We start from the raw sequence: 24,549 nt of genomic DNA, 5'->3' as shown, positions 1-24,549 counted from the left end.
GAAGAAAAAAAATCAGAAAGAACCGGGAACAAGATTCTGTCAGAGAATGGAAAACAAACGACGAATGCTGCAGCAATTCGGACGAAGCATCGACTCGGAATAAGCCTGTTTCCTCTGTGAAAATCTATTCAGCAATCTGTACTGAATGCTCACTGGTCATTGAGTTGCTGGAAACCGTCACCAATCTAAATTGTCAAACAAAAAATGTTGCAGCAATTCAATCGGTCAGACAGCAACCATGGAGAAAAATAAAGAACGAAGTTTCGTGTTGAGTCCCTTCAAAGTCCATTCTATATTACCGTTCGGAGAGACAATAGTCTCACCGAGAAGCTGGAAAGTAGGCGGAACTTGGTGCTGTGACGGTCGAGTATTTCATCGGCGCCTCTTTTGCAGACAAACAATGAACACTGAACCTCTCAGGTTGCCTCTCACTGCTCTGTCTCCCTTGACAACGACACGTCACCAGGCGTGTTAGAGTTGCGTCGTAATTCGGTGAGCTGGAGGTGTGGCATTTGTCTGTGCTCAGGATAAACAATTGAAGGCATAACATGGGCACATTTTATCAGTATGGGAGTTTATTCAATGACTTCAACGTCAATACAATTTTCAAGCCTACGTTTGAAACATGGTGCACAGTTTTGGACCGCAGAGGTGAGGCCAATGAGCAGGTTTAAGAGAATAGTCTGTAGGATTAAATGGTTATTTTATTAGGAGTATTTGATGACATCTGGTGTGTAGTGGCTGGAGTTTATAAGAAGTGGTGGTGGTGTGGGGTGAACTCTATCAAATATTTAAAACCAAGATAGTGCTGGAAGTGGAGAGGAACTTCAGGGTAGCCTGAGACAAGAGGACATGGCCTCAGAATACAACGTCGTCCCTTTAGGAAGGAAATGAGGAGGAAAATCTGCTCTCTGGAACAAAATCTGGAAAATCTGTAAACTTGGTTGTCATCAGTGACAGTGCAGGCCATCTCATCGGGTATATTTAAAGTGGAGTTAGACAGAGTCCGGATTAGAAAGAGTATAAATTTTAATTGGAGACGGCAGGTGATTGGCTTTAGCCGGAATATAAGTCAACAATGATACAATGGTGAAGGAGACTCAATGGGCAGAATGGCTGTGTTCTTCACTTGTGTCATGGTCTTAAGTGTCTCTAAGAATCCTGTAACACTCTCCTTATGGGCATCAAAATGTTAACATCCAATTTAGTCAGTCACATTGGCCTATAATTTCCTTTCTTTTATCCCCTCCCTTATCCAATGTGACTTTCCTCCTCCTCCCAATTCCTCCCCTTCTCCTTAAAACTTCTCACTTGCTCTGAACTATTATCTTCTCTTTTGCGGGTATATTGCTCCTTTTCCTTGTGTCTTTTTTTCCTCTAAGCCACATTGTTCGAATATCACAGATTTTTATCTCGTCGTAGAACCTGGAACTCCCTGTTTTAACCCTTGTGTCTCCGTAACTATTGCCACCCTCACGGATTACCCACCTCTCTCTTTGTCTCTCTGCATGCCACAGCTTGAATCTCTGCTCTCAGTACAATTTTCATAGACATGGGCAGCAGAAACATTTTTAAACAGAGGACACGAAAACCACTCTACAAATAGCGGAACGAAGGCCACAACAAAGTGAGTGATTATAACATAGATATCTGATACATAACACCCATACCCACAAAACCCTCCAAAGCTGAACTAAGTTCCAGTCTGATCGGACATAAATACAAGAAAAGTTCTGAACTAAAAATGCAGAATAAACTGAAAATGGAACGGAAAATGAAGATTCAGGCTGTGCCAGGTAGAAACACAAAGAGATACGTGCAGTCTCAGAGAGCAGCAGGACCAGGCAACAGTAATTGAGAGACGAGGGTTGGAGCAGAGTTGACAAATCCCTGAGGGCAGCAGGAGAGAGCGACAGTAACTGTGAGGCAAGTGTTACAGCAGAGTTGGGCAATCCCTGGGGACAACAGGAGAGAGCAGTGACAACTCTTGAGTCAAGGGTTGAGCATCCGCAAGATAAAAAATCATGAAATCCAACAAGATCCGGCGACTCATTGGAAAGAGGCAGAACGCAAATGAGCAGTAACGCAGAGAAAGAGACAAAAAAATAGTTTGAGAAAAGGAAAAGGAAGATGATGCATGAGTAAAGTTGGAGAGCAGGAAGGAGGGAACGTCAGAGAGAACAAAGTAGAAAATCAGCTAAACTGAGAGTCTGACAACCAACGATCAGCTTAGAAGACAAAAAGAAACAAAGAACAGGACATAGATAGATGTGTGCAGGCGGGGCTGTTGGTGAACCAGGGAGAGGGGTAAGAGGAGGCATGAAAGGATAGAACTGAAGATGGAATTCTGCAGCCCCATGTTACCAACAGAAAACAAAGAACAAAGAGCAATTTCAGTGCAGAGAGACGAGACAACAGAGCAAACACGAGGAAATCTGCAGATGCTGGAAATTCAAACAACACACACAAAATGCTGGTGGAACACAGCAGGCCAGGCAGCATCTATAAGCAGAAGCACTGTTGACGATTCGGGCCGAGACCCTTCGTCAGGACTTACAACGGAGACCATGCCTGAGGTATGTGGGCAGAAAGAGTGAGAATCAGGGACAAGAGAAAATCTGCAGATGCTGGAAATCCAAGCAACATGAAAAAAAAATGCTTGAGGAACTCAGCAGGTCAGGCAGTATCTATGAAAAAGAGTACAGTGGACGTTTAGTGGATGCTACCCAGCCTACTGAGTTCCTCTTGCTTTTTGTGAGATAACAGGGGGTTATTTCAAGGTGGACTGAAAGAATCAGTGAGAAAGTGTCAAGCAGAAATGAGAAGGGAGGCAGGAGCTATTACTAATTGTGTGACTGTTACACATATAACTGGATCATTGGGACCTCTTTTAGGGCAGGTGTGACCTGTTCAAATGGATGCATTGCACTCGAATCCCAGGGGGATCAATATACTAGTGGGGAGGTTTGCTAAGGCTACTGGGGAAAGTTTAAACTAGAATTGTTAGGAACTGAAGAGACTGGGAAAGAGGAGGCTAGCTGACAAATGCAGAAAGCTTGTAGGCAGTGCGAGGAGGGGGGATAGGCAGGTGATAGAGAAGGGACGCGCTCAGACAGAAGGATTGAGATGTGTCTATTTTAATGCAAGGAGTGTTGTGAACAAAGTGGATAAGCTTAGAGCATTGGATCCATACTTGGAGCTATGATGTGGCGGCCATTACAAAGACTTGGAAGGCTCAGGGACAGGATTAGTTACTTCAAGTGCCGGGTTTTAGATGATTCAGAAATGACAGGGATGGAGGCAAAAGAGGTGTCAGCGTGGCACTGTTGATCAGAGTTAGTGCCATAGCTACAGAAAAGGTGGAAGCCATGGAGGGATTGTGTATGGAGTATCTGTGGGTGGAAGTTAGCAACAGGAAGGTGTCAATAACTTTACTGGGCATTTTTATTGGCTGCCCAATAGTAACAGAGATATCGAGGAGCAAATAGGGAAACAGATCTGGGAAAGCTGTAACAACAGAGTTGTCGTGACGGGAGATTTTAATTTCCCAAATATCAATTGGCATCTCCAAAGAGCAAGGAATTTAGATGGAGTGGAGTTTGTTAGGTGTGTTCAGGAAGGATTCTTGACACAGTAAGTAGATAAGTCTATAAGAAGAGAGGCTGTACTTGATTTGGCATTGGGAAATGAACCTGGTCAGGTGCAGATCTCTTAGTGGGAGAGCATTTTGGAGATAGTGATCATAATATTATCTCCTTTACAATAGCATTGGAGAGAGATAAGAACGGACAAGTTAGAAAAGCGGTTTTTGAACTAAGGGGAATTATGAGGCTATCAGGCAGGAAATTGGAGGATTAAAATGGAAACAGATTTTCTTAGGGAAAAGTATGGAAGAAATGTGGCAAACAGTCAGGGAACACTTGTTTGGAGTTCTTTATAGGTACATTCCAATGAGACAGGGAATTTATGGTAAGGGACAGGAACTGTGGTGTACAAAGGCTTTAATCAATCTAGTTAAGAAGAAAAGAAAAGCTTAAAAAGGGTTCAGAGAGCTAGGTAATTTTAGAGATTTAGAAGATTATAATACTACCAGGTAGGAGCTTAAGAAGGAAATCAGGAGAGCCAGAAAGGGCCATGAAAAGGCCCTGGCGGGCAGAATTAAGGAAAAAGAATAGGACCTATCAAGTGTGACAGTGGGAAAGTGTGTATGAAAATGAAACAAATAGCAGAGGTACTTAATGAATACTTCAATATTCACAATGGAAAAGGATCTTAGTGTTTGTAGTCATGACTTGCAGCTTACTGATAAGCTTGAGCATGTAGATATTATGAAAGAGGATTTGCTGGAACTTCTGGAAAGCATCAAGTTGGATATGTCACCAAGACAGGATGAAATGTACCCCAGATAACTGTGGGAGGCAAGGGAGGAGATTGCTGAGCCTCTTGCATCTTCAATGGGGACTGGAGAGTTTCCGGAGGATTGGAGGGTTGTGGATGTTCTTCCTTTATTCAAGAAAGGGAGTACAGATAGCCAAGAAAATTATAGACTGGTGAGTCTTACCTCTTTGGTTGGTAAGTTGATGGAGAAGATGAAGTTGCTGCGGGGAAGTGCATTACCGTGTGCCACAGATAACCAAATGGATATCTGCACTTCTTTTGCCACCTTTTTCACGGAAATGAGAGAGTTTTGACCACCTCATCTGTGGTAATGACGCTGCCAAGCTACTACAGTCTCCTCGCCAAGGCTCACTCAGTGTTACCGAATATTCCATGGACTTAGAACATAGAAAACCTACAGAAACAATACAGGCCCTTCGGACCACAAAGTTGTGCCGAACATGTTCATACATGATCCATGCACTCACCACTCTGAGTAAAAAATACTTACCCCTGGCATCTCCTCTGTACCTGCTCCGCAGCATCTTAAACCATGCTCTCCAGTCCAGGCAACATCCTCGTACATCTCTGCACCTTTTCTATGGCTTCAAAATCCTTCCTGTAGTGAGGTGACTTGAACTGAGCACAGTACTCCAAGTGGGGTCAGACCAGGGTCCTATATAGCTGCAACATCACCTCTAAGTTAGGCTCCCAAGTTCAATTCCATGATTGATGAAGGCTAATACGCCATACGCCTTCTTAACTGCAGAGTCAAACTTTTCAGCTGTTTTAAGCGTCCTATTGACTAGGACTCCAAAATCCCTCTGATCCTTACCATTAATAAGATATTCTGCAATGATATTTGAACTACCAAAATGAACCACTTCACACTTGTCAGCGTTGAGATCCATCTGCCATTTCTCAGCCCAGTTTTGCATCCTATCAGTCACCCGCTGTAAACTCTAACAGCCCTGCACACTATCCACAACACCTCCAACCTTTGTGACATCAGCAAATTTACTAACCTATCCCTCCACTTCCTCATCCAGGTAGTTTATAAAAATTATGAAGAATTAGGGTCCCAGAACAGATCCCTGAGGCACACTACTGGTCACTGACCTCCATGCAGAATATGACCAGCTACAACCACTCTTTTTCTGTGGGCAAGCCAGTTCTGCATCCACAAAGCAATGTTCCTTGGATCCTATGCCTCCTTACTTTCTCAATAAGCCTTGCATGGGGTACCTTATCAAATGCCTTGCTGAAATCCATACATTTACTGCTCTTCCTTCATCAATGTGCTTGGTCTTATCCTCAACAAAATCAATCATGCTCGTAAGGCACGACCTGCCCTTTACAAAGCCACGCTGACTACTACTAATCATATTATTCCTCCCCAAATGTTCATAAATCCTGCCTCTCAGGATCTTCATCAACTTACCAACCACTGAGGTAAGACTCACTGGTCTATAATTTCCTGGGCTATTTCTACTCTGTGTCTTGAATAAAGGAACAACATCCGCAACCCTCCAATCCTTCGGTACCTCTCCAGTCCCCATTGAAGATGCAATGTTCTTAGCCAGAGGCTAAGCAATCTCCTCGCTTGCCTCCCACAGTAGCTGGAGGTACATTTCGCCCAGTCCCGGGAACTTATCCAACTTGCTGCTTTCCAAAAGCACCAGCATATCCTCTTCTTTAACACAAACATACTCAAACTTATCAGTCTGTTGCAAGTCATCACTACAAACATTTTCAAGGTGGGGATATTGCCTGGATTGGGGATCATGCCTTATTAAAACAGGTCGTGTGAACTCTGCCTTCTCTCCTTGGAGCGTCGGAAGATCAGAGGTGACTTGGTAGCGTTATCCAAGATGATGGTGTGCATTGATCGTGTGGACAGTCAGAAGTTTAATTTTTCTTTCCTCAGGCTGAAAAGGCTAGCATGAGAGAGCTCAGTTTTAAGGTGCTTCAAAGTGGATATAGAAGAGATGTCGAGGTAAGGTTTCTTTCTCGCAGAGAGTGGTGAGTGTGTGGCATGGGCTACTGGTGGTGCAGGTGGATACCATAGGACCATGGAACATTACAACACAGTACATGCCCTTCAGCCCTTCATGTTGTGCCAATCGCTATAATTCTTAAGGAATGTACAAAACCTACACTATCCCATAACCATTTAATTTCTTTCATCCATGTGCCTGTCCAAGAGGCTCTAAATACCCCTAAAGTTTTATCCTCCACCACTATCCCTGGCAAGTCATTCCAGGCACTCACAACTGTGTGTGCGTACAACCTTACTCCTGATGTCTTCCCTAAACTCCCCACCCATAACTTTGTACATATGCCCTCTGGTGTTTGCTATTGGTGCCCTGGGAAACAGATACTGTCTATCCAACCTATCTATGCCTCTCATAATCTTGTAGACCTCTATCAAGTCCCTTTTCATTCTTCTACGCTCCAAAGAGAAAAATCCCAGCTCTGCTAACCTTGCTTCATATGACTTGTTTTGCAAACCAGGCAACATCCTGGTAAACCTCCTCTGCACCCTTTCCATAGCTTCCACATCCTTCCTATAATGAGGTGACCAGAAATGAACGCAATACTGTAAGTGTAGTCTCACCAGAGATTTGTAGAGTTGCAACATGACCTCTCCACTCTTCAACTCAATCCCCCTTAATGAAGCCTGGCATTCCATAGGCCTTCTTAACTACCATATCAACTTGTGCAGCGACCTTGAAGGATGTATGGATTTGAACCCCATGGTCCCTTTGTTCATCCACACTCTTAAGTAACTGACCATTAATCTTGTACTCAGTCTTCTAGTTTGTCCTTCCAAAATGCATCACCTCACACCTATCTGGATTGAACTCCATCTGCCATTTTTCTGCCCAACCCTGCAGCTGTCTATATCCTCTTGTAACCTTCGATAACCTGCAGCTCCATCCACAACTCCTCCAATCTCCATGTCATCCACAAACTTACTCACCCATCCTTCCGCATCTACATCCAGGTCATTTATAAAAAATCACAAATAGCAGGGGTCCCAGGACAGATCCCTGCAGCACTCCACTAGTTACCGATCTCCAGGCAGAATACTTTCCTTCCTCTGCTATCTTTCTTTAAGCCAATTTTTTAAACCAAACAGCCAAAGTTCCACATCCCATGCCTCATGACTTTCTGGATGAGTCTCTCGTGAGGGACCTTGTCAAATGTCTCGCTAAAGTCCATGTAGACCACATCCACTGCCCCATCCTCAATTTCTTTTGTTACCTCTTCAAAAAAAAACTCAATCAGGCTTGTGAGGCATGATCTTCCCTTCAAAAAACCATGTTGACTATACACGAGTCGACTGTACTTCTCCAAATGCTCGTAGATCCTGTCCTTAAGACTCCTGTCCAGTAGTTTGCAGTCCACCGACGTACAACTCACTGGTCTATAGTTCCCAGGTTTCTCCCTATTACCTTTTTTAAAGGAAGAAAACAATATTTGCCATTCTCCAGTCCTCCAGCACTTCCCCTGCAGCCAAAGAGAATTCAAAGATCATAGCTAATACTCCAGCGATCTCTTCTCTCAATTCCCTCAACAACCTCTATTGTATCATATCCGCCCCTAGGGATTTATCAACCTTGATGTTTTTAAGAAGATCCAGCACTTCTGTAATTTCCACATTGACCAGCACACAGGCCTGCTCTATTTTGACCTCAGCCTGATCAAGATCCTTTTCACTTGTGAATTCTAAAGCAAAGTATTCATTTAGGACCTCACCAACCTCCTCTGCCTCCAGGCACATGTTGCCCTGTTTATCCTTTAGCTGTCCCACCTTCGTTCTCGTCATCCTCCTGTTCTTCACATACACATAGAACGCCTTGGGGTTCTCCTTAATCCGACATGCCAAGGCCTTCTCATGCCCCTTTCAAGCTCTCCTAAGTCGTGAGGAAACGTGAGTTCCCCTTTCCTACCATTTTTTCCTGGCCTCAGTGGGACAAACTTATCCTGAACCCAGCTCAAGTGGTCACTAAACTTCTCCTACTTTACTTCTGTGCTTTCCCCTTTGAACATCTGTTTCCAATTTATTCTTGCTAGTTCCTGCCTCATCCCTTCAAAGTTAGCCCTTCCCCAGTTAAGCACTTTACCATTTTGTCTAATTTCATCTGCCTCTTCCCTGTACTGAAGATGCCGCGCCCCAGTGGCTCGAATGACTACAGACTGGGGGCATTGACCTCCCACATCATGAAAACCCTAGAGAGACTTGTTCTAGAGCAGCTCTGGCCTATGGTTAGGCCACACTTAGACCCCCTCCAGTTTGTCTACCAGCCCCGACTAGGAGTTGAGGATGCCATCGTCTACCTGCTGAACCGTGTCTACACCCACCTGGACAAGCCGGCGAGCACTGTGAGGGTCATGTTTTTTGACTTCTCCAGTGCGTTCAACACCATCCCGCCCTGCTCTGCTGGTTCAGAAGCTGACAGTGATGCAAGTGGGTGCTTCCCTGGTGGCATGGATTATTGATTACCTGACTGGCAGACCACAGTATGTGCGCTTGTAACACTGTATGTCAGAGTGGTCAGCTGCACTGGGGCTCCACAGGGGACAGTCCTGTCTCCCTTTCTCTTCACCATCTACACCTCGGACTTCAACTGCTGCACAGAGTCTTGCCATCTTCAGAAGTTTTCTGATGACTCTGCCATAGTTAGAAGCATCAGCAAGGGAGATGAGGCTGAGTACAGGGCTACGGTGGGAAACTTTGTCACATGGTGTGAGCAGAATCATCTGCAGCTTAACATCAAAAAGACTAAGGATCTGGTGGTGGACCTGAGGAGGGCTAAGGCACCGGTGACCCCTGTTTCCATCCAAGGGGTCATGTGGACATGGTGGAGGATTACAAATAGCTGCGGGTACGAATTGACAATAAACTGGACTGATCAAAGAACACTGAAGCTGTCTAAAAGAAGTGTCCGAGCCATTTCTACTTTCTGAGGAGACTGAGGTCCTTTAACATCTACCGGATGATGCTGAGGATGTCCTCCGAATCTGTGGTGGCCAGTGCTATCATGTTTGCTGTTGTGTGCTGCGGCAGCAGGCTGAGGGTAGCAGACATCAACAGAATCAACAAACTCATTTGTAAGGCCAGTGATGTTGTGGGGGTGGAACTGGACTCTCTGACGGCGGTGTCTGAAAAGAGGATGCTGTCTAAGTTGCATGTCATCTTGGACAACGTCTCCTATTCACTCCATAATGTCCTGGTTAGGCACAGGAGTACATTCAGCCAGAGATTCATTCCACCGAGATGCATCACTGAGTGTCATAGGAAGTCATTCCTGCCTGTGGTCATCAAACTTTACAACTCCTCCCTCGGAGTGTCAGACACCCTGAGCCAATAGGCTGGTCCTGGACTTATTTCCACGTGTCATAATTTACCTATTATTATTTAATTATTTATTGTTTTATATTGCTATATTTCTACACTCTTCTTGGTTAGTGTGACTGTAACAAAACACAATTTCCCTCGGGATCAATAAAGTATGTCTGTCTGTCTGTCTTTATCCTTCCATAGCTATGCTAAAGCTAAGGGAGTAGTGTCACTCTCACCAAAATTCTCCCCCACCAAAAGGTCTGTCACCTGACCAGGTTCATTACCCACAACTAGATCCAGTATAGAGTCTCCTCTCATCGGCCGGTCCACATACTGTGTCAGGCATCCTTCTTGAACACACCTGGCAAATTCAGCCCCATCTATGCCCTTTGCAGTCAGGAGGTGCCAGTCAATACTAAGGAAGTTGAAATTACCCATAACTACTACACTGTTTTGTGTACACCATTCTAACATCAGCCTACTTATCTACTCTTTGGTGTCCGAAGGGCTATTTGGGGGCCTATAAACTATTTCCCAGCACAGTGATTGATCCCTTCCTATTTCTGACTTCGACACAGACCGACTTAGTGGACTCTCCCTCATCCCTGACCATCAATCCCACTCCCACCCCCTTTTTTACCTCCCATCCTATTCCTTTTAAAACACCGGAACCCTGGTCCTGCATCATCCAATCCTGCCCTTCCTCCAACCAAATTTCACTAATGGCCAGTACATGATAGTTCCAAGTACTAATCCATGCTCCAAGTTCATCCTCCTTGTTCTTAATACTCCTAGCTTTGAAATAGACACATTTCAACCCCTTTAACTGACTACAATCATGTTCTGTCCCCTGCCTGTCTTTCCTCATCAACTCAGAGCTCTTAGCATTATGCCCTTTCCCTTCTACCTTAATCCCTGCACTCACAATCTGATTCCCACCCCCCTGCCAAACTAGTTTAAACCCTTCCCATCAGCTCTATCAAACCTGCCCCCCAGGATATTGGTTCCACTGGATTCAAGTCCAACCTGTCCTTTTTGTACAGGTCACACGTGCCCCAGAAGAGGTCCCAATGATCCAGAAATCTGAATCACTGCCCCCTGCTCCATTCCCTCAGCCACGCATTTATCCTCCACCTCATTCTACCCCTATTCTCACTGTCGTGTGACACAGGCAGTAATACCGAGATCACTACCTTTGAGGTCCTGCATTTCAACTTCCTTGCTAACTCCCTGTAGTCTTCTTTCAGGACATCTTCCCTTTTCCTACCTATGTCACTGGTACCAATATGTACCACGACCTCTGGCTGTTCACCCTCCCACCACAGGATATCTCGGACCCTGGCACCTGGGTAGCAAAGCACCAACAGAGTTTCTTTCCTGCGTCCACAGAATCGCCTGTCTGACCCCCTAAATATAGAGTCCCCTATCACTACTGCCCTCCTCTTCCTTTGCCTACCCTTCTGAGCTATAGGGCCTGACTCTGTGCCAGAGGCATGGCCACGGTTGCTTCCCCCAGGGAAGGCTGTCCCACCCACCCCCCCCCCCCCCAACAACAGTACTAAAATAGGAGTACTTATTGTCAAGGGGTACAGCCACAGAAGTACTCTCGCAGGTATACAATAGGGTCTTTTAAGAGACTCCTGTATAGGTACATAGAGCTCAGAAAAATAGAGGGCTATGGGTAACCCTAGGAAATTTCTGAGGCAAGGCCATGTTCGGCACAGGTTTTTGGGTCGAAGGACCTGTATTGTGTTCTATGTTTCTCTGACCTGGATGAGGAAGTGGAGGGATGGGTTAGTAAATTTACTGACGACACAACAGCTGGGGGTGATCTGGATTGTGTTGAGGACTGTCGAAGGTTACAGTGGGCATCGATAGAATGCAAAACCTAACTGAGAAGTGGCAGATGGACTTCAACCAAGATAAGTGTTGGTCAAATATAATTTCAGAATATATTGTTAATGGTGAGACTCCTGGCAGCGTGAAGGATCAGAGGGATATTGGGGTCAGAGTCCAATGGCCACTCAAAGCTGCTGCGCAGTTTGACTGTGGTTAAGAAGCCATACGGTTCATTGGCCATCATCAATTGTGTGATTCAGTTTAAGAGCCCGGAGGTAATGTTACATCTATATAGGATGCTGGTCAGGCCCCATATCGCCCATGTCGTGTATTGTGCTCAGTTCCAGTCACCTCACTACAGGAAGAATAAGGAAACTGCAGAAAAGGTGCAGAAGAGATTTATAATGACTGCCTGGATTTGGGAGCATGCCTTATGAGAATAGGTTGAGTGAACTCGGCAGTCTGTCATTGGAGCGGCTGATTATGAGTGGTAACCTAACTGAGGAATATAAAATGATGATAGGCATTGATCATACAGATAGTCAGAGGTTATTTTCCCCCAGGGTTGAAATGGTAAACATGAATGAGCACAGATTTAGGGTATATTAGTACCCTTAGGTACAGAAGAGATGTCAGGAGTAAGTTGTTTTTTTATGCAGAGTAGTGAGTGGATGGAATGGGCTGTTGGTGACGGTGATGGAGGTGGATAAGATAGTGACTTTTAAGAGACTCCTGGAAAGGTACATGGACCTTAAAGAAATAAAGGGTTTTGGTTAATCTTCGGTAATTTCTAAGTAAGTAAACAGAAAGTACACTGCAGATGCTGTGGTCAAATCAACACGTAAAACACACTGGAGGAACTCAGCAGGTCGGGCAGCATCCGTGGAAACAGAGACCCTTCGTCAGGACTGAAGGGCCTGTATTGTGCTGTAGATTTTCTATTTTTGTATGTTTCTATGTATTACCTTTTCTCTTCATTGACTGTTCATAAAGTGTCAGGGTACTCTAATAGGGAGCAGACACGCAGATAACAGCGTGAACCCTAGTGCTTTCTAGTTGAAATAATAAAGAGTTACTTGTTGGTAAATACAGATTCTCTGTGCCTCACTGATCATTAGTACTTGTAATCCTTGTGAGTACTTGTAACACTTAGTAATCCTTGTAAGTCTTAGAAAATCAGAGACAGGTTAAGCAAATGCAAACCAGCAATACCCTGATCCCTTGTCGAGGTTTAAAATCTAGTCCTTGTACTTTCAGGTACCAAACCTTGGTAGGCAGAGGGCCAGTCAGGGTTCCAAACGATAGCCAGTAACTCAGGTAAATAATCTGGAAATTGAAAAGTCTTTAAAGTGGCTGGGGCTTAATACTGAAGAAAGGGCCAACAGCTAAAGCCAGGAACATTCAATTGTTCTTTTATGACAAGGGATTGAAGAGAGAAGTGGGGTAATTTCAGACCCGCTCCATTGGACAGGATTGACCAAGCTACCTGCCTTGATGTCGTACAAACCCCTGCATACACCAGGGGAATAAGATTGGGTACTAAGCTTTTACCCATGTAGCAGCCATCAATCCCCCCCAACCCCACTCTCCACGCATCTTTTGCAAAGGAACGGCAGTGACCGATACAAGGCAGCGCATTTGCTTCCAGTCAGCGTTCAACTTCCTAAAGTCTGCCTTACGGTCTCCAGCTCCGGATTTCTGGATTTCCCCTCGGGGTTTAATCCTAAAGTTTTCCCGGTAAGTCAATATCGCCGGAGAACAGCATAGGTTTGAGATCAGATCTTCTTTTCTCCGTGATGAGCTGCCAACTATGGGTGACGAACCAACTGTCCGAAGCAACTGGTGTTAAGGCGTCGGTAACTTGCCTCTGTCTCTTCTCAGAGTTGCTAAGCCACATGTATCGAGGAGCTGAACTTGCTCACACGATGCGATTGGGGATGCGAACAGTGGAGCTTATCTTCACAAATACCACAAACCCCCAGTCCCCCGGCTACCACAATCTGTCAAAAACATTTCTACCCCTTCGAACTTTAATACCCCATCAGTTCCCCATTTGGCTGAAAGATGAATTCAGAACAAGATAAAAGTAGTTCGTGCTCCCGCTGCAGATGCTGTGATATGTGATTCAGCCACCTCAGCTCGTAGCATGTTCCTGATATCATCCACTCACTCTGTATGAAGATGTCTTATTTGAAGATCTAATTGAATTTTAAACATACAGTTCTTGAAATGCAGATCACTGGATGGGGTGAGGTAGGGGGAGATATTTACATTTCTATTCATCTCAGACAGGATGTTTCTGTCAGGATACTTACACTAGGAAGAATAAAGCGCTTGCCACAGCATCATGTACAGATTTTCCTACTCTGGCTTGTGCTCTTCTATGTTCAGTGTGGGGATCAAAGCTATTCAGTCTACTGTAAATTTGATTGGAACAATAACATTCTTAAAGTCTGAGCATTATTTCCTTTCCTCTATATTATATTCTCCTTGAAATAAATGGTAACATTGCATTTCCCTCATTGCTACCGATTCATCTTGAAACGTAGGCATCAGCGATTCCACACTTGTATTACTACAACCTTTACATCTCTGATTTTTGAATTTGCTCCATGTCCAAAATACTCTACGCTTTGATTCCTTTTATCAAATTTCATGACCTTAACTTGCATATACTGTATTCTATGTGCAACTTATTTGCCCATTTTCCCAGTCTGTCCGGGTACCTCTGCAGACTCACTGCTTCTTAAAATTACCCACTATGCACCTATCTTTGCATCGTTATCAAGCTTTGACTCAAAGCCATTAATCCCGTCAACTAGATCGTTTCCAAATAACATAAACAGTAACGCGACTTTAAATGACATCCTGTGAAACTCCACTCGTTGCCAGCAGTACACCAGTAAACGCCTGTTGAATCTCACGATTGCCTCCTGGTGGACAGCTGTTCTTTTGTTCTAGTTTGAAATCTTCTGGCAATGTTGCTTCCAAGACTCTTGTGTGGCAGCTTGTCAAAGATGTTCTGAAATTTTATGTAACCAAAATGAACAACACCAACTGACTGTACCCTGTTAATATGCGAGATTTCCCACCTAGGAAACCATCAGGACTTCATCATGTTTGTCAAGCTTCGGTTAGGAGGACTACACACAGATACGATTGTCCTGCCTATCACACGGAGATTATTTAATCAGAGTGAGCCGAAAGCGATTTGAGATTAACTCGGACTACAGAGTTTAAGTGATAAAGAGAGACCGAATCAGCAAAGACATTGTATTTCCTGAAACATCAGTCACATTTGGGAGGTTTATAAATTCATGACAGAGACCGACAGTCATGAATAGCTTTTTTCCGGAATAGTGGATTTCAAGTCAGAGTATATATGCAACATAAAAGTGAGAGGCAGGTTTTTCATTCAGAATTTGATGTGTATATGGAAGTTGATGACTGGGGAAGTGGAACTAGCACCTGTATTTACAGCATTTAAAAGACATTTGGATAATTACATGGAGAGAAGGTGCTGAGCATGATAGACTCAAGAGGAAGACAAATGAAAACAATAGTTCAGCTGGGGTTCCCGGTAACCAGAATGAGATAGGCTGTAGGTCCTCCATCTCTGTCTGTTTACATGTTTTTTTTTTCTCCAGTTATGGTTGCGAACCCTGGGCTGAACACCCAAACCCGGAGTACTGTTGGACCACTCTCAGTAGGGCCTCTACCGTTTGATCTGTTTGGCATGAGTGACTGCACTAAGAGTCCAGACAGAAGCCCCAGACTCCGAGACATTGACACAGGCATGCTTCCAAATCCAACAACAACATTTCGGTCCTCTCAGAGGATCAACGACATTGTACCTTCCTTATCCTTGAACACAAGAGATTCGGTGACATTGAACCGGCGCTAGGGCTGGGTCATCCTAATGTGGGTTGCGGCCGAAACATCAACTCTTTATGCCCCTCGACGGATACTGCCTGAGCCTGTGTAATTCATTCATCTGTGTGTGTTACGTTCTACATTCCAGTGCTGCACCTTATAGTGCCACATTGTATGATCCTTCCAGCCTGTTCTGAGTGCAACATCAGATACCCTGAAACATCCTTATTGTTCTCCACAGGCTTCATCCCTCGAGGTGGAAAATTTATTGCCTTTTCTCGCAAGAAGGATCACTTTCAATCCATGCAAAACATTTCCACGATTTCTTAGATTTTTTTTTGTTGTTGTTGTTTATACAACTATATCTCATATGGAGCCGAGAAAAATAGCCTTGTTTTGTAATTTTGAGGTGGTCAAGAGGTTCCACTGTATCAGCTGTCTCCAGTATATCCTGAAAGATACCCAGTGGGAGGCAGGTGATTGCAGTATCAATGAATGTCAATGGAGTGTCAGGGTTTTACTTATTTCCGTCCTTGGATGCCAGGATTGTTCTCTGTTGTAACAGTGGAGTAGAGTGCAGAATGACATCATTATAGCTCACGGAGCACACAGAGCATTACCACAAATGAATAGCATGTCATCTCACGATGGCTGTGCTGATCACAATGCCAGATAAAACTAAATCTCTCCTGCTTGTCGGTGGTCCATGTCCCTCCATTCTCTACATATTCATGTGCCTATCTGAAATCCCTTCATGCCACTGTAGCAAATGCTTCACAACTTCCCCATGGCAGCATGTGCCGGGCATCCCAACTGTATGTTAACCATCAAGGAAAGCAGTCATCACCAACCAGTTCTCCTGAAACTGCAGTGTATCTTCTCCAGCTTAGTTACATTTATCCTTCGGTGTGTCCACGACTGCATATGGTGATACATTGATAATTTGCATAACTATAACACTATATTTCAGTTCCTTTACCACCTCCCTGATAAAGGTGCACCTGCCTCAGTATCTGGTCTACATGGTACAGAACAGAAATTCGTCCGTTCTGGAGGAATTCCTTAAGCCTGCTTGCGGTGAATCATTGTCACAAATGGCTGCCTTTGTGAAACGTGTTTGCAGGTGATTCAAATTTGTTGGACTTGTTGAAATCATGATTTGTACATGAACGCAAACAAGGTTGAAGGTTTCCAAAACAAGTGAGTACAATGATAGAAAGTATGTTTAACGATTCAAGCATTGCATTGCAAAACAGAATTGCACTGACCCTCTGCACTGAAAATACTTCACAGCAACATCAAATAGATATGCTTCTAATTCTCCCTGAAGAGCTAAGTATGATTGACAATGATACAAGAAGTAAAAAATAGTTGACACTGCATGTTTGTTCAGTGAATTGTGTCTAATGTGACCAATGGGAAAACTAACTGATGTCCCCGTGGTTCCGACTCGTGTATAAAAACTCCTCAAATCTGGGCATGCAGGCAGTTGGGCAATTTGTACAACTGATCACTGCTACAAGTAAACAATGGGATATTCCGCAATTTATAACTTCGTCAGAATTTTCTACCTGGTGCTTGCAGCCCTCGGTGTTCCATGTAATGCTCTGAGCATTGCAGATTAACTGTCTCTTGATGGCCAAGTTGCATGTGCTATTAAGTGCTTCTTTTCTATTATTGTCTGATGAAAACAATCCTTTGCGGTTAATTTGGATTCCAAATGTAATTCGTGTTAATTCAATGGTTTAATTTTACTTGGAGATATGACTGCAGAACTGGACCCGTGGAAGAAGTATAATGTGTGTCCTGTTTTCTCTGTAACCGTCGATATATTATGTATTGTTTATCTGAGCTTAAATTACCACGTTGTTCTATATTCACACAACTGTATGCCAGAAATATTTACATATCTTACAAATCATGCAGTCAGCAAAATACCACGCACATACATCTGGCGGAATTCAGTAGATCAGGCAACATCTATGGAGAAGAATAAATATTTGACGTTTCGCAAGAACTACATGAGGACAGGTTGCAAAGATACTGCTTCATGCCAAGTCCTGACTGTGACAGCACTGACTCAGCAGGCCAAGTCACCAATTGTCCGGACTATGCTGGGATATCTCCGTCTGAAGCCGGATACTGGCGGTACAATTCTGTTCAGAATACCGTGAATGCTTACTGCAGGGACGGGGAGACTTGAGGAAACTGAGGGAATTCAAAATATATCGTCTCTAAGTGATCCCTGTGGTTTAGGTTGAAGGTGCAAACTCATTCTAGGCAGTGAGATAAATAAATGTTAATACTGTTTCACGCCGTTTTGTAGTTATGATTAAATTATATAAATATGTGGCCAAACTTTACAGGTACCTTGGTAAAGAATATTTCCGGAAATTACCTTGAATTACCTTGGTATCTGCCATTTGATATTCAATCAACAAACATGGCTTTGTATCATTTGTCCTCCCCAAAGCGGAGAAAACTTGGTCCTGCAAGTGAAATAAGTGTTAAAAGTTGTCCGTCAACTCTTTAGTCCTCATTAGTCTCATGTAGTCAAACTATGTTTCTGAAATCGAGAATGGGGTTGTCCTCAAACCAGTGGCTGCTGCTATTAGGCTATTACTCAATCTCTTTCTCCCATCCAGCGCGACCGACTACTGATGGAGGGAGTATAATGTGTGTCCTGTTTTCTCGGTGATCATCGACTCATACTGGAACTACAGGGAGTTATTCACCCCTGGATTGCTTGAGACATGTAAATGTTTGATTCACAGGAGTAGCAGAAGTGAGATTACCCTTGTGGATGTTCCCATCAACAATAATTTTACAACTTTAGATAGAATGAGCCGGTATCTGGGACAATCGGGTATGAAGACATGAAAAGCACAGCGCTGTCGAGGACTGCTTTATTGATAAGAGATTCCTTAGTCAGAGGAACAACGACGAAGTTCTGTTGGCGAGGTAGTTATACCCCCATCGTATGTTGCCTCCTTGCTGCCAGGATCAGGGATGTAATGGATTTTTCCATTGTATTGTCAAGGACGAGGGTGCAGAGCAAGAAATCTTGGTACATATTGGCACCAATGGTAGGTTGAGAAATGGGACTTACAGAATAGTAATCTCGAAACCTCTGCCATTTCCATGCACCGTTGAGGCTATGAATAGGATGGCTTGGCAGCTGACTGCCTGGCAGGGGGACTGGCTGCACATGAACTCAAAGGTGTCCTATATCCTTGTTGGCAGGTTGGTTAGAGTTGTTTGGATACTTTTAAATTAGTTGGCAGGGTGATGGTGGTAATCATTGTTATTATATTACAGAGGATAAATTATATCTATCTATTTTACAATTTCTTGCTCGTAAATCCGGCGTGCTCTCTGCTACTGATCCTGAGTCTCGCAACCTGGGACTGTTCTGTTTGGTTGATGGTTGCTTTCACGTTCGATCGGTGCATCGCCATCTGCTGTCAGAGTCTGCGGAACCGATATTGCACCGAAAGAACAGCGACCGTGGTGGTAGCAACAGTGAGTGCAGCGTGTTTTGCCCAGAACGTTCCATTTTATTTTACTGTGGATCGATGGCGTTGTGTCGCCGTAGCTGAATACTTCACGTCACCCCTGTGGAAAGCCAACCAGGTATTAGACAGCATCACAACACCGTTACTACCAAACTCTTTAATTCTGCTCTTCAATGTTTCAACCGTCAATCGGATTTTAGCGACAAATAGAGTTCGCCAGGTACTTCGTAAAAGCAACGAAAATCGTAATGATCCAGAGGTGGTAAACCGCAGAAAATCGATGATTCTGTTGTTCGCTCTTTCAGCCAATTTTATATTATTCTGGATGCCCTACGTCGTGTTTTCTGTGAACTGGCAGGTCGAAAACTATTTCTATACAGACAGGTATATGAGCAAACCGAACTATATCCTGCAGGTCTGTGCCTGCATGTTGTCTTATCTCAGTACTTGCACTAACACGTGTATCTATGGACTGACACAGAGAAAATTCAGGGAGAAGCTGAAAAATGGACTGAAGTACCTGTTTGTAGCAAAGGGGAAAATATTCAAATAAAATGCAAAAATCAATTATTTCTTATTGCAAATTCAAAATGATTATTTGGAATAGTATTTGTTTTGAGCAACAAGCGACTGCTATTTTGGGTCTCAATGTGCAACCGTTCAGCGGGAATTCAGCAACAGGGATTAGCTTATAATTGTCTTCACAGAAAAATAATTGACTGCAATATCACTAAAATTTCATCTATGGCTGATTAGAAGGTATTAAAATTTTTTAAAATATATAAACAATAAATGCATGCAAAATCCGAAAATTATAATTTCCCATGTTTTATTTTCTTTAATCTCCGATTGTCTGCATCGGTCAGTAACCACAATACTGTGGTTTACACAAACTGTAAAATGTTTTGGATGATCTACCCGTCACAGTAACATGTCTGTTCCTGGTAAGTCGAAGGGGCAGGGATCCTTTTATACTTACCAGTCACGAATGTGAAGTGATCTGCTGGGATTTGGTGTTTGCACTTTGGTGATGCTGACCCCTTTGATGTAAGTGAATGCGAGCTACTCCTCTGCTGCAATGTTTTGCTAAGAAAAGCTTTAAATCTACTCCTCTGAACTTTTCCATAAGAGCGTACAATACGGGAGCAGCATTCGGTGATTTTGGCCATTGAGTCTGCTCCATTATTTCATTATAGCTGATCTACTGCTCTTCTCAGCCAAAGTTTACTGCTGTCCCAGCCTACCATTCATCCCCTCACAAATCAAGAATTTATCAACCAACCACTGTCTTAAATATAATAACGACAGCCTGCACTGCTGTCTGTGGCATAGAACTCTCTGACTGAAGAAATTCATCCTCAAATCCATTCAGTAAAGCTCGCCCCTCTATTCTGAAGCTGTGGCTTCTCCAATTAAAATCCTCCTTTCAAGGTAACATCTTGTCCACATCCACTCTGCCATGGTCTTACAACATTCAATAGGTTTCAGTGGGATCAGCACTCTTTTTTTCTGATTCCAGAAATGAAGCCCCAGGAACACCAAGGGCTATTCATACGAGAAGCCATTCATATAACCATATAACAATTACAGCACGGAAACAGGCCATCTCGGCCCTTCTATTCCGTGCTGAACGCTTACTCTCACCGAGTGCACCCTCAGCCCATAACCCTCCATTCCTTTCCTGTCCATATACCTATCCAATTTTTTTTATGACAAAATCACACCTGCCTCGACCACTTCTACTGCAAGCTCGTTCCACACAGCTACCTTTCTCTGAATGAAGAAGTTCGCCCTTGTGTTACCTCTAAACTATTGCCCTTTAACTCTCAACTCATGTCCTCTTGTTTGAATCTCCCCTACTCTAAATGGAAAAAGCCTATCCACGTCAACTCTATCTATCCCCCTCATTATTTGAAATACCTCTGTTAAGTCCCCCCTCAACCTGCTATGCTCCGAAGAAAAAAGACCTAACTTGTTCAACCTTTCTCTGCAACGTAGGTGCTGAAACCCAGGTAACATTCTAGTAAATCTTCTCTGTACTCTCTCTATTTTGTTGCAATCTTTCCTATAATTCGGTGACCAGAACTGTACACAATACTCCAAATTCGACCTTATCAATGCCTTGTACAATTTTAACATTACATCCCAGCTCCTATACTCAATGCTCTGATTTATAAAGGCCAGCATACCAAAAATTTATTCACGACCCTATCCACATGAGATCCCACATTCAGGGAACGATGCACCATTATTCCTAGATCACTCTTCTCTACTGCATTCCTCAATGCCCTACCATTTACCATGTAGGACTTATTTTGATTATTCCTACCAAAATGTAGCACCTCACACTTATTACTCTATCTGCCATCTTTCAGCCCACTCTTCTAACTGGGTTAAATCTCTCTGCAAGCTCTGAAAACCTACTTCAGTATCCACAACGCCACCTATCTTAGAACCATCCGCATACTTAGTAATCCAATTTATCACCCCATCATTCAGATCATTAACATACATAACGAGCAACATTGGACCCAGTACAGATCCCTGAGGCACACCACTAGTTACCGGCCTCCAGCCTGATAGACAGTTATCCACCACAACTCTCTGGCATCCCCCTTCCAGACAATGTTGAATCCATTTCACTACTTCAGTATTAATACCTAATGATTGAACCTTCCTATCTAACCTTCCGTGCTGAACCTTGTCAAAGGCCTTACTGAAGTTCATATAGACAACATCCACTGCTTTACCCTCATCAACTTTCCTAGTAACCTCTTCAAAAGATTCAATAAAATTTGTCAAACATGACCTTCCACGCACAAATCCATGTTGACTGTTCCTAATCAGACCCTGTCTATCCAGATAATTACATATACCATCTCTAAGAATACTTTCCATTAGTATACCCTCCACTGGCGTCAAACTTACAGGCCGATAATTGCTAGGTTTACTCTTAGAAACCTTTTTAAACAATGGGACCACATGAGCAATATGCCAATCCTTCGGCACCATCCCCGTTTCTAATGACATTTGAAATATTTTTGTCAGAGGCCCTACTATTTCTACACTAACTTCCCTTAAGGTCCTAGGGAATATCCTGCCAGGACCTGGAGACCTATCCACTCTTATATTCTTTAAAAGCTCCAGTACTTCCTCTTCTTTCATCATCATAGTTTCCATAACTACCCTACTTGTTTCCCTTACCTTACACAATTCAGTATCCTTCTCCTTAGTGAATACCGAAGAAAGGAAATTGTTCAAAATCCCCCATCTCTTCTGGCTACACACATAGCTGTCCACTCTGATTCTCTAAGGGACCAATTTTATCCCTCACTATCGTTTTGCTATTAATATAACTGTAGAAACCTTTTGGATTTATTTTCTACTTACTTGCCAAAGCAACCTCATATCTTCTTTTAGCTTTTCTATATTTCTTAATATTCTTTTTACATTCTTTATATTCCTCGAGCACCTCACTTACTCCATGCTGCCGATATTTATTGTAGATCTCTTTCTTTTTCCGAACCAAGTTTCCAATATCCCTTGACAACCATGGCTCTCTCAAACTTTTAACCTTTCCTTTCAATCTAACAGGAACATAAAGTTTCTGTACCCTCAAATTTTTACCTTTAAATTACCACCATTTCTCTGTTACATCCTTCCCATAAAATAAATAGTTCCAATCCACTCCTTTTAAATCCTTTCGCATCTTCTCAAAGTTAGCCTTTCCCCAATCAAAAATCTTAACCCTGGGTCCAGACCTATCCTTCTCCATAATTATATTGAAACTAATGGTATTGCAATCACTGGACCTGAAGTGCTCCTCAACACATACCTCCGTCATCTGACCTATCTCATTCCCTAACAGGAGATCCAACACTGCCCCTTCTCTAGTTGGTACCTCTATGTATTGCTGCAAAAAACTATCCTGCACACATTTTACAAACTCCAAACCATCCAGCCCTTTTACAGAATGGGTTTCCCAGTCTATGTGTGGAAAATTAAAATCTCCCACAATCACAACCCTGTGCTTACTACAAATATCTGCTATCTCCTTACAAATTTGCTCCTCCAATTCTCGCTCCCCATTAGGTGGTCTATAATACACCCCTATAAGTGTTACTACACCTTTCCCAATCCTCAATTCCACCCAAATAGGCTCCCTAGATGAGCCCTCTAATCTATCCTGCCAAAGCACCGCTGTAATATTTTCTTGGACAAGCAATGCAACACCTCTCCCTCTTGCTCCTTGGATTCTAACACATCTGAAGCAATGAAATCCAGGATATTTAGTTGCCACTCACACCCCTCCTGCAACCACATTTCACTAATAGCAACAACATCATTTTTCCAGGTAGCAATCCATGCTCTAAGCTCATCCACCTTTTTTAAAATGCGCCTAGCATTAAAGTAGATGCACATAACAAACTCTCCCACCTCTTCTTCTCTGTTTATCCCTAACGGTGCAAACAACTTTATTATCTTTTTCTTCCTTCTCCACTACATCTTCGGTCTCAGTGCTCCCCTTGTCTATCACCTGCCTATCCTCCCTCACACAATGTCTACTAGCTTTCTCTATTTGTGAACTAACCTCCTCTCTCCTGGTCTCTTCAAATTGATTCCCATTCACCAACCATTCTAGTTTAAAGTCTCGCAAGTAGACTCAGCAAATCTCCCCGCCAGGATATTGGTATTCCTAGGATTCAAGTGTAGCCTGTCCTTTTTGTACAGATCACACCTGCCCCAAAAGATGTTTCCAATGATCCAGAAACTTGAAACCTTGTCCCCTGCTCCAATCCCTCAGCCACGCATTTATCCTCAACTTCATTCCATTCCTACTATCACTGCTGCGTGGTACAGGCAGTAATCCCGAGATTACTACCTTTGCAGTCCTTCTTCTCAACTTCCTTCCTAACTTCCGATATTTTCCTTTCGGGGACTTTACCCTTTTCCTACCTATGTCATTGGTACCTATATGTACCACGACCTCTGGCTCCACACCCTCTTACTTCAGGATATCTGGGACGCAATCAGAAACATCCCGGACCCTGGTACCAGGGAGGCAAACTACCATCCTGGTCTCCTGATTGCGTCCACAGAATCGCCTATCTTACCACCTAACTATCAAGTGCCCTATTACTACTGCCTTCCTCTTCTTTCCCTACCCTTGTAAGCTACAGGGCCGGACTCTATGCCAGCTACACGGCCACTGTTGCTTCCCCCAGGTAGGCTGCCTTCCCCAACAGTACTCAAACTGGAGTACTTATTGTCAAGGGGTACAGCCACTGGGGTACTCTCTAGTACCTGACTCTTCCCCTCCCCGCTCCTTACCGTGACCCACCTGTCTGCCTCCCGTGGCCCTGGTGTGACCACCTGCCTGTAACTCCTCTCTATCAACTCCTCACTCTCCCTGACCAGACGAAGATCATTGAGCTGCAGCTCCAGTTCCCTAAAACAGTCCCTTAGGAGCTGCAGCTTGGCGCACCTAGCGCAAATGTAGACATCCAGGAGGCTAGGAGACTCCAGGACCTCCCACATCCGACACCAAGAACACTCATACTTACCCCTTTCCTCAAATAACAGGAAAAACTGAAA

At 43.6% G+C, this 24,549-nt stretch overlaps 1 protein-coding gene across 4 annotated transcripts in view; it reads right to left on the bottom strand.

Moving 5' to 3' along the window:
* LOC132394258 (zinc finger protein 420-like) overlaps positions 1-24,549 on the bottom strand; it is a 104,522-nt gene that overhangs the window by 41,473 nt on the left and 38,500 nt on the right. Inside the window, exon 1 of one of the 4 annotated variants that reach the window (XR_009512246.1) lies at positions 17,838-17,891. The exons of the other annotated variants lie outside the window; for them this stretch is intronic. The gene's annotated coding sequence lies outside the window, so the exon portion shown is untranslated. Of the gene's footprint in view, positions 1-17,837; positions 17,892-24,549 lie in introns of those variants that run through there. 4 annotated transcript variants of the gene reach the window in all.

Source organism: Hypanus sabinus, chromosome 5, assembly GCF_030144855.1.
Source record: "Hypanus sabinus isolate sHypSab1 chromosome 5, sHypSab1.hap1, whole genome shotgun sequence".
NCBI classification, from domain to species: Eukaryota; Metazoa; Chordata; class Chondrichthyes; order Myliobatiformes; family Dasyatidae; genus Hypanus; species Hypanus sabinus.
The sequence above is the reverse complement of the archived record's forward strand: the minus strand, read 5'-3'. Positions and strand labels throughout refer to the sequence as shown.